The sequence below is a fragment of the Cyprinus carpio genome, chromosome B16 (genome assembly GCF_018340385.1).
Source record: "Cyprinus carpio isolate SPL01 chromosome B16, ASM1834038v1, whole genome shotgun sequence".
NCBI classification, from domain to species: Eukaryota; Metazoa; Chordata; class Actinopteri; order Cypriniformes; family Cyprinidae; genus Cyprinus; species Cyprinus carpio.
The window spans coordinates 6,741,322-6,747,501 of record NC_056612.1 but is presented as its reverse complement, the minus strand read 5'-3'; the positions used below and the strand labels follow the sequence as shown (position 1 = coordinate 6,747,501).

Genomic DNA, 6,180 nt, shown 5'->3' with positions numbered 1-6,180 from the left:
ATGGTAAGATACTTATAGGAGTCCATTGGGATATGTAAAATAGTGTTTCACGTCTTACATTTCATCATGTTTATTTTTGCATGGGCAGTAACGCTGTCTTCTGATGGGCACATGACTTGTGTGATATCATCACCAAAATAGTAGGATGAAGGGGTCATGAACTTTATTGCATCTGCTTGTATAGGGTATCACTGTCATTTTCTTCACTACACTACCTAGAAAAACTAATTTTAGATTTAGAAGTGCATGTTTTCCATCTGATGAGCCTCAATATATTCTCAAAAGCAAATCTGGACTCAGAACTTCTAGACAAATGAAGGACAAGAAATGCTTCTTGTCACTCATTTACTCGAAAGGTCAAATATGGTCACAGTTTCACCATGGGTTGCTGTAACATGAATGAAATCAAGTCTTAAAAGTATTAAAGAAATTAGATTCATGCAATCAGATTCTATAATCTGCTTGAGTTGTATCATGATCTTATTAAAAGTTGCTTGCTTAAGTTTATAGTTTGGCTTGAAGTCAAGTATTAGGATAAATGTTTCTCCATGGAGAGGAAAAAAATAAGGCAGCATACAGTGTTTCTTTTCTCTTCTTCCCTGTCAGCTGAAAGGTGCCCTAAAAGTCCCTCAAAAACAAGCTAACAAACCAGGCTGGTCCTGGATCAGCTAAAGTTAATGTGTCTCAAAAAAAAAAAAAAAAAAAAAAAAAAAAAAAAAAATATGACCCGGCTTCATAAACGAGTGCAACGCGTTTGGCCATTGTTAGACAAGTTCCGGTCAGCTAGGCAGCTCACTAGATTTTGGGACACAGCCAGGAGGTGTAGGCTATTGGACAGCCTTATTACACAATGTTGGTCATTTGCAATGGCTAAACATATTTATAAACAGCGATGTGTGTGTGGGATATATGGATGCATGATCTTACCATAAAACGAAGGTTGTCCTTTAAGCCAAAGTAAACAGTCCAGATCAGATGCAGGTTTACTTGAAAAGTCGTTAAAGTCGTTGGAGACAATCCCGTTTTTTCTAAATCAGCTAGTTTTGAACCAAATTATTCGGTAGGCTATTTAACAGATTAACTTTTTACGACGTAACGTAGTTGACATTATTTCGTAATTATCGGAAAACAAAGCCAGTGATCACCGGCTCACTTTCGAAAGACCTGCTGTATGAAAAGTAGCACAGCGATCCTGCCCAGTTTGGTGTTTCTGTTCTTTAGGAGATCTGAGCATCTGTAGCCTGATTCACCTCAACGAAGCTCTGGGCGAAAGAAGGTGAACTCTTTCCAATGTTAAGGACGCTATGATGCCCAGAATCTCATCCGAAAAGCCGGTATCACACGCTACACGGTCTCCGCCCCAGACAGACGTTTACTGGACCCTTAACAAGCTTATCTCTTTCTTTATGTATATATTTTTCTGTGTTTATCTCTCTCTCAGCGTGACGCCACTCCCCATTTGCAACTCTTTCACAACTGAAGACAGCTTATTACACCGTTTCCACTTTTTTATTCATTCTCTTTAGTGGACATTACATTTTAGCTTTAAAAATAGGTTAGTTTATTGATATGATTGGTTTTGCATACACGCAGTGACAAAAAAATAACAAAAAAATAAAAACGAATAAATTCAAATAAGCTTTCATAATATCATTAATGCACATTTAAGTCTACTGTACACACATTCCATTCTCAATATTCTGTGTCATACTACAAAACGAATTAATATATATGGTTACATAATATTAAACTAATTAATAAAATATTTTAGCAATAATGCAAACATTAAAAATGAAGCAGGTGTATGTAACAGGATAAGATTTTGGTGTTCAACCAATGCCTGGTGCTCTTGGTGCGCATGGTCAGTGCAACTTACTGTTTCCTAAACGCAACAATGCGTCCTCTTCTGTATCCTAGCAACGAGGGACCGTCCAATAGTAGGGGTGTGTAATACGGCAAAGTTCAAAATAGATGAGAAAATGGCACTTGGATATTTTATATTTTTTTACATATTGAACATTTCAATATATATTTTATGTAAAAAATGCATTTATATTATACAATGGTAATGAAAAATGCCATTTTAAAATGGTTTGTTTTTATGGCTGAGGTGACTTCCCCTTCATGCGAGTTGGTTGCGCTTCCAATTTTGTGTCCGTTTGTCGGTTGTCTACCGCGCGAAAGAAAATTTATGCAAAAGACAATTACCCTGTATTTAAACCCAATATATTGTTTAAATGTTTAAAATATGGTTTTAATCGATCCGTGTCTGTAATACTGACCTGTTCTGGTGTCCCTATGGTCAGGAAGTTGTGTTAGTAGTTAACGTTGGTGCTGTAAACCGCCGGTGAGCTCGAGCTCTCAATCTCACGAGTCTCAGGTGTGTTTCTGCATCTGAAAACTACATTTTAAAACCGGCATGTGTTTTAGATGGTTGTTTTGGCTTTAATGTTCATGCTTTCCATCACAGCACAGATGGAGAACTTTATTTTGTATGAAGAGATCGGCAGAGGTAGCAGATCGGTGAAGAATGAAGGGCAGCACACATTTCGTGGCCATCATCTGCAGTGACAAATCCAAGAGACCCGAACTCACAAACCACGTGTGTACAAGCACACTTGTTAAGCTGTTTGTTTTAAGCAATGTTTTGCATGCACTTTAAAGTGTTTACCTTACACAGAACTCCTGTTTGATAAATGTCACCTTATCTCCACAGGTGAGACTTGCTCATGACGTTAAGCACGACAATGTAGTGTCTTTTTATGAATGGTATGAGACCAACAACCATCTGTGGCTGGTGGCGGAGATGTGCACAGGTGAGATCCAGGGTTCTTATAGTAGTATGAATAAATTAGTAAATTATAGTAGTATTTTTTTATTTTTTCTAGGTGGATCCCTGGCAGCACTGATCGCTCAAGATGAATGCCTGTCTGAGGAAGTAGTGTGAGAGTTTGCCATTGACCTGATGAAAGATCTTAAATACATCCACGACTCTGGCATTGTTGTCTTGGATCTCACACCTGCTAAGGTATAAATTTCACACCTGTTAGGTGATCCATTGTAGTAATATATTCATCCTGAGCTAGTGTATGCACAGAGTCACATTACATACTAAACAGAGTTTAACAGTGGGTTGCTGCTGCTTCTTTCTTTTTTTTTTGTTGTATAATCTTTAATCAAAATAACTTTCTTTATGCACCAGCACAAGGATTTGACAACAATCCCTCCCCTCCCTCCAGAACCTGTCACTCACATTAGATTGCAGAAACTAGCAAACAACAACAATTCAATCAATTCCTGATGGATGTTAAAATCCTACTTTTTTCTCTTGAGAAGCCAATTCACTTATTTAAACCACATTTGTAAAGAAAATATGGTGACAACTTTTGTTTTACGCTGACTTAGACTATTTTCTATCCATTAAAGCCACAGACGTCATGATACCACATGATGCCGTCCTGTGCTTTAGTTCTTTAGTATGCACCACTTAGTCATTTAGCTATTTTCCTTTGCCCTGTCATTTATCAAAATGTTTGTTTTTAAGTTTTGTTTGGTTTTCTTAAGTTTGTTTTTCTACAAGCAAAAGTGCTGTATAAATAATAAATAAATAAATAAATAAAAACTACTCATTGTTATTAAAACAAACACTAAACCACATGTGAGGACAAGGTTCGGTTATGCTGCTAGTCTTTTTATTTTTGCCGTTCTTTTTTTTTTTTTTTAAAGCTCAGCTGTTGTCACTGTATATTCACACAGATTTTGTTGGATGGACCTGGAACTCTGAAGTACTCAAATTTCTGCCTGAACTGTGCACTTGTATGATTTGTCATGACTTGCTTTGGCAGGTTCTCCTGTGTATTGTGCTCCTGAGGTGTTGAGAGGAGCAGGCACCAGTGTCTGCAGTGATCTGTGGGCTTTAGGCTGCATCCTATTTGAGATGTTCACAGGTTACACATTTCCTCTTAATCCACAGATTTTGCCTTAGCAAAATACTTTGTGGTCAGATTTATTTTTAATTTTTTTTTCTTTTTTCCTCTAGGTAAACCACCCTTTGTCTCTGAGAGTATGACTGGTCTAGTGGATCTCATTTTAAATGAAGATCCTCCACCCCTAAGACTAAAACCTGTCATATTACATTAGTGCTGTAGCTTCATCTGTGAATCTCCTATATTACTGTCATCTGTAGGTTAAGCTAGGACCCTTTATTATCGCACCCGTTCTGGAGGAAAGCATTTTCAGAGACAAGCATCACTATGGGAAAAGAGCAGGATGGTGTCTCAGTGATATCCAGGTATACTTTTGGTGCTCCTGACCTTGTGGCCCATGCCAAAAGCCCTTAAAGAGTCTGGTGTTTGTAAATGTCTGTATAGATGATCTTGCGCACAGATGCTCTCAGTGATGCAGTGAGTGGGCAAACAGCCCTATGGCAGACTTCATACACCGCCTGTGTGTTCAGCACAATGCCTTACACAATAAGCCTTTGTCTCACCCTAGAAAACACAATAAATGCAGGTTATAAAAAGCTTTCTCATTGGTATTGGCGCTTCCTTTACTGGGAACAGATCATATCAGTTTAATTTGTTCTGGTGTCGTTTGTTTAATGACTCCAGGACAGTTATGCACATATGTTTGTTATTTTATTGCTATTAACTATAAAGGGGCAGAAGTTATTGATCATGTTTAAATGTAGGTCAGGAAATCATGACATTACTTTGTGTATGAAGATGTTTTAAAACAAAGCAAATTGGTTGAGTATAGTAAACTGATGAGCTCCAGCAGATCTGATGAAGTCTGTGAGTGTGGTGCTGACGTTGGGCTGTGATTGTGTTCTGAGCCAGTGTCAGCTGCTGTGAGTGGGCCAAGACAAAGAGCATTGTTATTTGACCAGGAGTCTGCATAGTTAAAGAATGAGGAAGACTTTCATTTCAGAAGGATTATGATCATTATGATCATTTTTTGTTCCTTTTCAGTACAGAACAAGACATTAAATGAGACATTAAATAAGGGCACATTAAACTGATCATAAGTGACAGTTAAGAGTTACTTTTACAAAAAAAAAAAAAAAAAGTAATAAGTAAATGCTGTTTTTAAACTTATTTATCATAGAATCCTAAAAAAAAGCTTTGCCATCTTAGGAATATTTTGTACATAATGTCTATTTTGTAGAATGAAAGAAAGAATAAGTGAATATCTGCTGACATTGTATGCAAAATAAATGCTTATTTCTTTTCTTTTAATTTTGTGGTGAAATATTATGACCCATATATTTATATCAAGATGTGCTGTTTACTTTGATTGTGTGTAGTGTCTTCTCAAATTGAATGTGTTTTTTTTTTCTTCAGCCTGCATTTGGCCCCTGTGTCTTCTCAGACAGCCGAGGAAGCCCAGACAGCACCTGCTGATCCTGCCAGCCCAAACCCCAACAAGTCTTTCACATTAGGTAATGCAGTAGACATGAGAGTCAGCACGTCATGCCCCACTGCTACACTTCATGCGCCCTCAAAGGGCCTGTGGATTTTATGCGTATGCTATGCATGTGTGGTCGCCAAGCACGTACACATGTGTGAGCCTGTGTACTCATGTTCAGTTTGCCTTGCTGTACAAATGATATGTATGTTCAGTATTAAATCACACGCACACATCCGAACACTCAGGGATTAGATTGCTGCTGGTTAATACCTCCACTGCATATTATCAGTGAGGAATATATGACCGAAGAGTGAGCTTATGTAACTGTGAAACACTTGTGTACTGTACATCATGTTAAAACCTAATCTGTTAAAAAGGGCTTCATTCAGAACAGCATAACTACATTTTAGGGAAAAAAACAAACAAAGCATGCCTTTAAAATTCCTGTTTTACAGCTTTTGCCAGATTTAACAAATAGACAAAAATTATACAAAAGAATGTCAAAAAAACAAAAATACATGTTATTTTTATTAAATATTAAATAGCCTGCCATACAGATGAATTAGGTCTTGATTTGTTATTCTAGATTTTACATAGCTTAGCTTGCTTGCTTTGTTTTAGGAGCATGTTATTTTCATGATGCCTCTTTCAGGTGTTTTTTTTTTTTGTGATGTTTTTGTATCATAGATCACGTCATAGAGTTTAGACCAAAGTCTGCGCTGGACATTGATGCCAGAGAGGCGATTTTCCTCCTCAGGTACCTCAACTCAC

The 6,180-nt window shown here is 37.3% G+C and overlaps 1 pseudogene; it reads left to right on the top strand.

Moving 5' to 3' along the window:
- Window positions 1–2,475: 2,475 nt before the first annotated feature.
- The window catches only part of LOC109075091, a 228,828-nt pseudogene continuing 225,123 nt past the window's right edge, over window positions 2,476–6,180 (top strand).